Source organism: Tenrec ecaudatus, chromosome 4 (genome assembly GCF_050624435.1).
Source record: "Tenrec ecaudatus isolate mTenEca1 chromosome 4, mTenEca1.hap1, whole genome shotgun sequence".
In the NCBI taxonomy this organism is placed as follows: domain Eukaryota; kingdom Metazoa; phylum Chordata; class Mammalia; order Afrosoricida; family Tenrecidae; genus Tenrec; species Tenrec ecaudatus.
This window is the reverse complement of record NC_134533.1, coordinates 58,669,630-58,681,218: the sequence shown is the minus strand read 5'-3', so window position 1 is coordinate 58,681,218 and position 11,589 is coordinate 58,669,630. Positions and strand designations below refer to the sequence as shown.

The window sequence follows — 11,589 nt, the reverse complement described above, 5'->3', positions numbered from 1 at the left end:
ACACTTAACCTTTACACAAAACTCTCTCTTATACATAAGTTTCTGTGGATTTGCTTCTTTAAAGTACCGAGACTAATACAACCTTTACTAATACAACCTTCCTCTGATAAATGACTTTGCTGTGTCCCAAAGGTTTTGGTACTTCATATTTTCATCCTTATTGGTTTATAGATAATTCCTGATTTCACCTCTGATCTGGGCCAATGCCGACTCCTTTTGTAAGAGACAGTTATTTATCCTCCAATTGTTTACTCTTATTTTCTTCATTGTCCTTTAGTTGATTTCCAGCCTTATGGCATAGTGGTCAGAGAAAGAAGTCTGCATAAAATCTATATGCTTAAATTTACTCAGGTTTGACTTGTCTCCCAGCATGTAGTCTATCTTTGAGTATGTGCCATGTGATTTTAAAAACACTGTGATTTTTTTGCATTTGGGTAGAAAGCTCTGAAAATATCTTTCAGGTCAGTCATCCAATTGTGCTATTTAGATCAGTAGCCTCCTTGCTAAGTATATTTCCCTGTGATCTGTCTTTTTCAGAGAGTGTTGTATTAAAGTCACCACTATCATTGTTGAGCCTGTGGATTTTTTTTATTTCATCTTTTGGAGTGTTTGATTTACGAATTTCACGGGTCTCTCATTTGACGTGTATATATATTTATTGTGCTCACTGATTCTTGGTCTACTGTTCCCTTGAGTATTATATAGTACCCCTCCTTGTCTTTTGTTATGACTTAAGATTAGGCACCTTGAGATCAATTTTGTCAGAGAATAAGACTGTTACCCCTGATTTTTTTCATTGCCATTTGCTTGGTATACTTTTCTCCAGCCTTTAATTCCCATCTTGTTTTTGTCTGCAAGCTTGAGCTGTGTCTCCTGTTGGCAGAAGATCGATGGGTTATGTTTTCTAAGCCAGTCTGTTACCTTCTGACATTTAATGTCTGAGTTCAGTCCACTGAAATTCAGTATTACTACATCCATCTGTGGACTCTGTGATGTTGTCTTGTACCTTTGTGTTGGGTGTATTTCTACATACCTATCTTATACATTTGTGTTGTGTGTGCTTCATTCTTGGCTTCTTTCTATTATTGAGCTAATGCTATCTTGACGGCTGTTTTCTCTTTGTTGCTCCCAGGGTGGAGTTGTTCTATGTGACAATCTCCTATTTGCTCTCAGTGAGTGTTTATCTTCTGCCCATACTGGCTGGGCAAGGATTTTTTTGAGGGCTGGATATTTTTTTATGTAGTCTTTGAGTTTTTCCTTGTCTGGAAAGACTCTTACTTCTTCATCTATCTTAATAAATAATTTGGCTGATATACTATTCTTCAGTTTGTGTTATTTTCCTTCAATTTTCGGAATATGCTACTCCACTCCCTCCTCTTCTTCATCGCATCCACTGATAGGTCTGAACATATTCTTATTTGGCAACTTTTATAAGTGAACATTTCTTTCCCCAGCTGCACTTATGATTTTTCCCTTTTCTTCATAGTTGGATAATTTAACTATTATGTGTCTTGGTGACTTCTTCTTGGGTTTCAGTCTGATTGGTGTTCTTTCGGCCTCCTGAATGGTTGCCCGATTTTCATTTATTAAGCTGGGGAAGTTTCCCTCTAAGAACTCCCTTACTATTTTTGCTGTTGAATTTTTTGTTGTGTTTTGTTCTGGTAGTCCAATTATTCTAATATTTTTCCTCTTCTTTGTTCCTCATGTTTTCTTCAGCTTCTCTGATTGTCTTATTTGACTGCTTTTCCCGTTTGTTGAAGTCTGCCTGGTTATCCTCTAGGTCACTGGTGTGATTCTCTGCTTCCTCAAGTCTGTTGGCAATGTCTGTGAGGTACTGGATTTTGTTATTTCATCATTTAGGTCTTGTATTCCCCTTCTGGTGGTTTGCCTTTATCTACTCTATCATCTCATCCTTTTTCTGCATTACTCCCCTCATATCCTGCATGGCTCCAGTAGCATTCTGAAGATTTCTTTTTGTGTCAGTTCAATGTTTCCTTCTTCTATGTATGTCATTAGGTTTATGACTTCATCTGGCATTGGCTTCTGTTTCTCCTGCTTTTTTGTTGAGGTTGTTCGGGGTGGTTTCTGTTTACGTGTTGTTTCGGAGGATTCCCCCCACTATCTTTATGAGTTGAAGAGCACTGGGTTCTCTCTTGGGACCTCATATGCTTGCTTCTATGAACTACCTGCAGGTACCTGAACTGGAGGTCAGGCTACCGCTGTATCTTCCTGTGGTTTCACTCTGACCCTTGCTCACCAATATTCTGTTATTTGGAATGTGAGCTGGATAGTCCTCTCATGGGACGCAGGTCGGGTGGTTGTGGGCCCACGAGGATGGTGTTTCACTGGCTGATCTCTCAGTAAGCCATAGTGATGTGTCTCAAGGGGCTTGGAGCAGCTCAGATGGCGTGTGGTGTTTCCTTCTGCAACTGGATTTCTGTGGCCCTCAGAGTTGTCCTAGCTGGAGAGGAGTGGTCTGGAGGCCTGTAGTGGTTTGTGAAAGGAAAGAGATGGAGAAGAGAATAAAAAGAGAGAAAGGAGAAAACAAAAACAAGGACAACAATTTTTTAAAAACTAACACAAAATGAAAAGACAAAACAAAAATGAAAACAGAGTAAAAAAAGAAAGCAACAAAAAAGAAAAACTGGATCCGCTGAGACTGTAGTGGGAATGTGAGAAGAGATAGAAGAAGAGGAAAATTGAAGAAAACGTGAAAAAAGAAAAGAAAGATAAAGAGACAACTGAGCCCCGTGCCATGTCGCGTTCAGCACTGCCTCATGATGTGTGCAGCACTGTCACAGGGTCTAGGCTGCAACTCTCCCCGCTGGGTGGGTGGAGTTGCCTTAGCCTGAGGGAAAGGTGGGGGGAGGGCTGGAATCCAGCAGTGGCACATGGAAGGAAAGAGAGGGAGAGGATGGAAACAACAAAGAGGAAAAAAAGAAGAGAAAAAGAAAACAGAGAAATAAATAAACAAAAGGTTAATAAAGAGAAAGGGTGAAAACACAACTGTGCTCACTAAGACAGACTGTGGTGGTAACGAGCGAAGAAAGAGAGAAGGAAAAAGTAAAGAGTAAAGAGATAGCTTAACCCTGATCACCTGAACGTGGGGCCTGAGGGATTTAAACCCTGCCCCAAGGGGGCAATTGGTGTGCCCTTTTAGTGCAGGGTCTCACCGGTGCTGGGCAGAATTGCCTTAGTCAGCAGGAGCACTGTTCAGGCCAGACTGAGGCTTCCTCAGCAGTGGGAGCACTGTAGATGGCTGTCACAGCTGCCTTGGGTGGTGTGCAGCGCTCCCAGAGAGGGCAGGCTGGAGTTCCCCCTGCTGTTTAGGCGGAATTATCCTAGGCGGGCGGCAGGTTGTGGCCCAGAAGTCAGCAGTGAAGTGTGAAAAGAAACAGAGGAAAGAAGAGAAAAAAATAAAGAAAATGAGAACAAATCAAAGCAAAACTGTGCCCATCGAGACCGACTGTGGAGGGAAAGATATGAGGGAGAGAGAATAAAGAGAAAAGAAAGAGTAGTGATTAAGGAGATAACTGAGGCTTGATCGCCTGACCATGGGACTGGAGGAGTTCCAACCCTGCCTCAAGATAATGGGTGGTGTACCCGCTTGGTGTAGGGTCCCACAGAAGCTGGGCAGAATTGCCCTCGAAGGCAAGATCACAGCGGAGGCCAGGCAGCGGTTCTTGCAATGGTGTGGGGTGCTGGAGATCACTGGCATAGCTGCCTTGTGCTGTATGCTGCACTGCATCAGGGGCATGAAGATCCCTCAGTCATGTGTAGGGCTCCAGGACAGGCAGGGAATCCCCCCGTCACATGGAGGACAGGCAGGACCTCCCCAGCTGCAGGATCACTGAGGGCGGACAGTAGCTCCCCCAGTTGGGCTTGTGGAGTTGCCCTAGCTTGTGCCAAGTCTGCTGATGCCCTAATGGCTCAGTTTGTTTGTTTTGTTTTTTTTTTTTGTTTCTCCTGGACAGCTGGAATTGAATTAAATTAAATGGCCCCTGGCTCTGTGCTCTGGGCTTGAGCTCAGTGAGATATTCTGAAACTGAATCTTGCTCCAGAGGGTCTTTGTTATGTTGAATGTTTCTGGGTTTTGTAGCAAACTTCTGGCATTCCTTAGCATGGGCTCCCTTATGCTAATGTATGTTAAAGGACTTGATCTACCATTTGTTTTGGAATTAAACAATGAGCCGGGAGTTGCAGTTTTTACCGAGAAAATAATTTTTTCTCTTTTTTAGATTGGGCTTATGGGGTGTCCTGATTTGGGGGTTGTCACGCTGATCCCCAGAGGAGGAGAGCTAGCTTATCAGAGAAGTTGTTTTCTTCTCAGCCAACTGGAACTGAATTCGCCCCCTGGGCTATGGCTACCTGCTCATATTCTGCCACACCACAACCAGACTCAGGTAAATTTCCTGACATCTTTTCAATTGCTTTAAATCTATGGCTACTCGCACCAACCCCGACCCCCAGGGTATGAGGTCAAGGCAGCTAACAGCAGGGAGCTCTGGTGTGGGAGCCTGTCACTAGCTTTCAGAGGTTCTCCTTGAACCTGGGATTATGACCCCCTTTGGAAGTCAGCCTGGGGAAATCTCTACTCGCTGCCAGACTAAGGCGTTGGTAGCTGTTTGGTCCAGAGCCCTCGAGTCCAGCACATAAAATCTAGAGTGTTTTAGTGCTTTCTCGGTTTACTTTGTGAGTGAAAATTTTAAAAAGTGGGGTCCAGTACAGACCCTAGTACCCTGATTCTAATTTTAGGTCTCTGCCTCCCAGCCTCCTTCACCTTCCTTCCCAATTTTCTAGTCTGGCAGCAGGAGCTCTGGTGGGTAAATCTAACTGGACACCATCTCCTTCTGTCTCCCGCTGGTGTAACTTTACGGGGCTAGAAAACCCTGTTTTTCTCCTGCGTAACTGGCTGGTGATCTTGAACTGTTGAATTCTCAGTAGCCTAACGCATAACCCACTATAATACCAGGGATCCTCAAATATTGAATAAATATATATTAAAAGTAAAAAATGACTGCTCCGTGTAAGGTATACTTCTGGCCTATTTTTCATCCTTTTGCTCTGTGAGTTTTGGGTATCCCATAAAGTGGACATTTGGCCCTTTAGAAGCCCTACTGATGCCCTGGTGAAAGCACTCAGCCCCAACCACAAGGTGGGCATTTTGACCCCACCAGCCTCACCGTGGGAGGAAGATGTGGTGGTCTCCTTCGACAACCTTCAGGACCCTTTGGGGCAGTTCTGCACTGTTGGTTCAAGACATTACAAGTTAGAACCAACTTCATGGCAGTATATTTGGGTTTGGGGTATATGTCATTTTTATTTTAGGAAAACATTTTCATAAATCAAAGTAAAAATAATCCACTCTCTTCTGGATTGCTAACCAGTTTATGCTTTGACCACGTTCCGCTGAGCACGTGCCACATGGGTTCCTCTGCTGGTCCATGGAGTTCTGAACCAGACAAGACCCCTAAAGGAAGAGTTCCTAATCTGATCGCTGGCCAGGATGATTGGTTTTTGGAAGGGACACAAGAAGCCAGAGCTGCCTGGGTTCTGATCCCAGCAGACACTGCAAGGGCCATCTGCTGAGGGTGAGAGCAGCCGCCCAAGACTTCCTGTGCCCTGCCAACATCCTGCCCCCAAACAGCCTGCCACTCCCTCCCAATGCGTTCTTGTTCTGGAAGCCCTGGAACGTCATCTCTTGCTATGAATTGTCCTGAGAGTTCGGCAGAGGTCCTAGTGTCCTTCTAGAAGGAGCAGTGTTGCCTCTGGGCCTTGCTGGGGCTGAAATTCCCCAGCCGGCCTTGTGGGTATATGCCCTTCTCCTTGTCCAGTCAAAGCCGGTGCCATGTGGTGGAAGTCACTGGGAAAGCAAACTCCCATTCAATGTAGCCTTGGCTACCAGCGTGTGATGGATGAAGCACCTGCCCTGTGTCTCCCACGGAGTCAGTTACCAAACCGTGGACTTCCTTCCTGCACTCTCCTTCACACACTTCAGGGGCTCCCGAATCCTGTCCTGAGATGTTGTTGTGCCCACAGCCCTCAGTGGGGTCTGTGCTCAGCTTTAGAACATGCCACAATAAACTGATCTGAGGACTGCTCGGTGTCTGTAACCCCCACTGTGTGCTGTGAACATCCACAAGGAGGTAATAACATGCAGTTTCTCAAACACACCCCAAATTATTTTACCCTAGTCCTTTCTTCCTTGAAATCTATTCCCCGATGATGTAGGGTAGATATTGTTTTGGAGTCGCTGAGAAAATGGTCCCTGTTTCGCAGATGATAAAACAAACCCTGCGAGGGTGAGCAGCCGGTCTCGGGCCTCAAACGAGTGCGACCTCAGTAGCTGAGGCAGGACTTGAAGCCGGGGCTTCCAGCCCCCTGTGCTTCAGCTCTCCCACGGCTACATCCTGAAGGCCTGGACTGCAGGCAGGTTTTAGGAAGTGCACACAGCTGTTTCTAAGGCCAGTGCTCCCTTTGCTGCCTGTGTCTCTGCAGTGACACAGAAGCCAGCCCGGGGCGCCCTGCCATGTCAGGAACTTCTTCCTCCTTTTGGCTAATGAGGGGGAAAGCACCTTTGCATTCAGCCCAGCCCTCTTCCTGGTCCCTGATAGTGTGCTGAAGCCAGGCTGGCGTGGATGGGACCTGAGTCCCTTACACCTCTGGCAGCTGCGGAAAGGCCCTCTGCCTCATTTCGTTACAAGGCGTACTCAAGAAACACAGCCTCTCTTCTGCCAAGCCCACGAAGCTATGAATAGCTGGATACATAGAATATAAAATACATAATATAATTATCCCCTCTCCTGATTTTAAAACCATTTGGGGGAGAAAAATCAGAAAAGACCACGAAGGATAAAGAAGAAACCATATGTTTAGTTACCAGCGTATCTGAGGACTTACATAAATATCCAGAAGGGAACATGTTATATTCATATTTGGATCTGGTTAGATACTATGAGGGCAAGTACAAAAGTATTGCTAATTGGGTTTCAGATCATGCATATGCGGGTTTATTCCACACGGAATGTGCTTAAGCATGGCTCAGTTTAAACTAGTCCGTAGATGACTGCAGACAGGTGGGGTCCATAATGAACTTATCTCTGTCTCTTTAAGATATTTTCAGAAAAAGGCTCAAACAGTGACTTCCAAGGGGATCTGCTGGGCCAGCGAGGTCTGTGCAAATAAACCTTAGATATAGAAATGGATCTTGAACTCACACTTTGATCGTAGCCTTAATCTAAGAACTGTTAGTTCTTAAGACATGGCCCTACTCCATACTTGCCCTCATAAAGAGATCACTGAAGATATGGGTGCTATGTGGTGAAGAAGCCATATGGTGCCTAGCTATTTAGAAAGAATAGCTTCTGGGGTCTTAAAGACTCGTCTTCAAACAAGCATCCATCTAGGTGAGGTATCAGCTAAGTCCACATGGAAGAAGCACACCAGTCTGTGTGATCCAAGGACTGTCAATAATAAAATCTAGAACTAGAAGAGGGAATGGTAGCAGAGCTTAAACTCTGAGCACCTGGTTTGGAGGAGGCTACAAATGACAGTGGAAACCCACAATACATTTGCAGGGTCTCCATGTGGAGCAAGTCTCTGATAAACACCCTCTGACCATGGACCTGCCTGGCGAGCAGACAGAGTGCATTGGAAAGTGGACTAATACAGACATAGGTTAAAATTGAACACCTTATCATTTGTTCTCTCTTTTGACCCATTTTTGTTTGTTTTTTATTATTTTCTGCTTTTGTTTTGATTGGGACTTTTCTCTGTCTTATTTTGTTATTGTGTTGGAGTTTGTTGTTGTTGTATATTTATATGAAATCCAGGATAGATAAGTAGATTTGCCTACAGTAACTGGATTACTAGTTTCTTGGGATTATGGCAGGGGAGGTTGGAGATAATTGGAGAACTATGAATATGTGTACAAGAAAGAAAAAAATGTCCTAAAATTGATTGTGGCAATGATTTCTCAACTCTTTGTAATATTTTAAAACAATTGAATAGTGTGATAGGTGAATTATATGTCAATAAAACTTGAATAAAAGGAAAATTTGAACTTCTAACCTTTTTGAGCAAAATCTGAAATAATGTGAAAGACACTATATATATTTCATTAGTTTGGAGCTACAAGTATATATATGTTTATTGTATAACTACTATTTATTTTCATAAATGTAAACACAACCCTGCAATGATACATCAAAGGTGTCCTTTGAAAACCATTGACATTTTACATTTCTATATTACAGTTGCTGTCATAATTTTCTTTACCATTTTAATTAGTTTAAGTTTCTCAACCTTGATTTAATTGCTCTGTTAATGATTTTCAATTTAAAAAAATGGAATCTCAGGTGTCATTTATATGAGTAGTAATATAATAGACCCAAAACTAAGTTCCCTAAATACAAATATATCGATCACTTAAAACAAAACCCAAAAAACTTCCTCATACTACGTCTCTGTGATTGTGCTGTGTAATTGAGAAAATCCATTAAGACGACCCTTCGGAATCTAAAGCAGCACATGGATTGCCTTCTGAGCTGATCTCTCCCCCTGGATTTCATTGGCCTGGGAGAAGCCCTGGGAAGTCACTTTCTTTGATCGGACCTTTTCTGGAGGCACCCAATGAGACGAAGACCAGCGTCTTACTGAGGGAGCTTGTCTGCTGCCGTCCACTGATCGCAGAACATATTTAAACATGTTCTGTTTGGAATCAACCCGTGCTTGAACGGAAATTCTAGTAGCATTATATGTGTGTGTGTGTGTGTGTGTATACTGACTTACCTTTGTATTTAAAGGACATATAATCACATATATAGAACTGTCCTTGGACAAATGTATATGTGGCAGGTGGTGTCGTCCTGTTTGGTTATCCATACCTGCTCAGCTTGCACGCCTATCCATCCATTCATAGATCATTGTATTATTACTGATATTGCAGAACTGTGTATTAATGGTATTTTCCTGATATCTACAACCCTTATGGACCTCTCAGCGTCTTCCCTTGCTTTAGTGATATTGCATATTTCCTTTCCCTTCACTCGCGTGAAGACGTGCTTATTATCTAGGTAGTGATTTTCCCTCTCATCCATTCACCCTATAGACAACTGATCTACAACAGTGGGTTCAGATTCATTAAAGGGAAGAGGCAGTCCTTAACAAGTGATGCTGGCAGAACTGGACATCTGTTTCCTTAGAACCCACTGCCATGAAGTCGATTCCAACTCACAGCAATCTTATAGGACAAGGTAGAACTGCCCCGGTGGATTTCCAAGATTAACTCTTTATGGGAGTAGAAAGCCACATCTATTCCCCTTGGAGCTGCAGGTGGTTTCAACAGACAACTGATGTCCCCTATAAATTAGCACTTAATCAGAGCCAAAGATTTCCAAAAGAGCACAAAGAGAAGCTACAGACTGGTGGGGAGGTGGGGATGCTAACAACATAACTGCCAAGGGATCAATCTCTAAAATGTATAGACAGTGTCAGCCCTTCAAGGACAAAAACATAAATCATCTGATTAAAAGTAAAGACAGGAGGAGACCTCACCAAAGTAGATGTTCTGGTAGCTAACCAGGGGAGAAATGCTTTCGCTCTTAGCCATTAGAGAGAGGCACAGCAAAGCAACAGTGAGGGCTCATGTCACCCCGGCAACAGCAGCAAAGTTCAATAAGACAGAAACAACAAATGGCAGCAAGGGCAGGGAGAGACAGGAGCCCCCATCCTCTACTGGGGTCCCGTAACATGGAAATCCACTGTGGAAACAGAGGGTGCTTCCTCAAGGGTGGGAAATAGAAATGCCACGTGATCCAAGAAGTCCACCACTCAGTACACAGTACACAGACTTAAGAGCTGGGACACAGATAGAGAGATACACACCCAAGTGCATCGAAATCTCATTCGCAGCTGCTCTAAGAAGAAAGATGGGAATCCCATGTGTCCTCCAACACGCGAATGGATAATCCAACTGGTGTACACACACAATGGAATACTGTGCACCGTTAAAGAATACCACTGCACCACATGGCTGAACCTGGAGGACATTCTGTTGAGGGAAATAAGCCAACTACCAAAGCAGAATATTGTTTGAGCACACTGTGATAAAAAATCAAAGGAGGGCCTAGACACAGAAATAAACATTCTTTGATGCCTGCAGCTTTAGTGAGGTATAATTTATTACACAACATGCAGCTCATCCAGTGTAAGTTCAAGTCAATGACTTTTTAGTATATGCATGCAGTTTGTATAACCGTCCCTCCCTACAATGCAATTTTAGAATATTATTACCTCCAAAGATAACCCTGTGCTCCTTTGTAAACAACCCCCACCCACTCCACCTTGGGCACGTTTATATGTGGCAGTAGCTGTAGTCCCCAGGAAGCCACTGAACTATCTTCTGTCTCTCTAGATTTACCTTGTTCTAGACCAGCGGTTCTCAACCTGTGGGTCACGACCCCTTTGGGGGTCGAATGACCCTTTCACAGGGGTGGCTCGATTCATAACAGTAGCAAAATGACAGTGATGAAGTAGCAACGAAAATAATTTTATGATTGGGGGATCACCACAACATGAGGAACATGTGACAGTAGGAAGGTTGAGAACCACTGTTCTAGTGGCTTTGTCAAGTAAACGTGGGACTGCTAACCTCAAGTTTGGCAGTTCAAACCCACCAGCCAGTCCTCAGGGAGAAAGATGAAGTCGTCGGCTCCTGTAAACATGTACAAAGGCCTAGACACTCTCTAGAAGGTTGCCACGAGTTGGAATTGACTTGATGGCAGTGGATTTGTTTTTGTTTGTTGACATTTCGTATAAATGGAATCACATCTCTTGTGTTTCACTTCTTTTAGGTAACACATGTTTTGGGGGTTCAATCATGTGGCATGGATCAGCACTTTATTACTTTTTATCGTTGAGTCGTATAACAGTATCTTATTGCTGAATATGCTGGGTAAAGCAGGGGTCAACCAAAAGAGGAAGACCTTCACCGAGATGAATTGGCACAGTATCTGCAGCCTCGGGCTCAACGCGACAATTGGGAGGATGGTGCAGGATAGAGCACAGCTTCATTCGGGTGCATCTTTGGTTCTATGACTCAGAACTGACTTGAAAGCCCTTAACAACAATGACTATATTATTCAAGGGGAACCTGGGTGGTAGAGTGATTCATGCTCTCAGCTGTAAACCAACAGGTCAAAGTTCAAAACCATCAGCCACTCTGCATGAGCAAGATGGGGCAGTTCTATTTCCATAAAGGTTTACAGCCTTGGAAACTTGCGGGCAGCTCCAGTCTGTGGTACAGGGCTCGGCGTCGACATGGAGTTGGGTTGGTGTTGGTATTCCTCAGTAGTCATGGCTGTGTGACATTTTGTTTCCCCAGGCATCTGTTGGTGAAAATTGGGATTGTTTCCTGTCTGAGCCTGTGAAGAATAGTGCTGCTATCAATATTTAGAAATCTCAGTTTGAACACAGGGTTTTCTTTCTCTTGGGTAGATAGAGCCCCAGGCATGGGTCATATACCAAGCTGATGTTTAACCTTTTACGAACCTGAGTTGTTTTCCAAAGGGGCTGTGCCATTGTACGTTA

The 11,589-nt window shown here is 43.9% G+C and overlaps 1 long non-coding RNA gene across 1 annotated transcript in view; it reads right to left on the bottom strand.

The window, feature by feature from the left end:
* Positions 1 to 8,193: 8,193 nt before the first annotated feature.
* The window catches only part of LOC142444797 (uncharacterized), a 30,111-nt gene continuing 26,715 nt past the window's right edge, over positions 8,194 to 11,589 (bottom strand). Inside the window, exon 3 of the long non-coding RNA XR_012783932.1 lies at positions 8,194 to 11,423. This is a non-coding gene — a long non-coding RNA (uncharacterized LOC142444797). The remainder of the gene's footprint in view (positions 11,424 to 11,589) is intronic.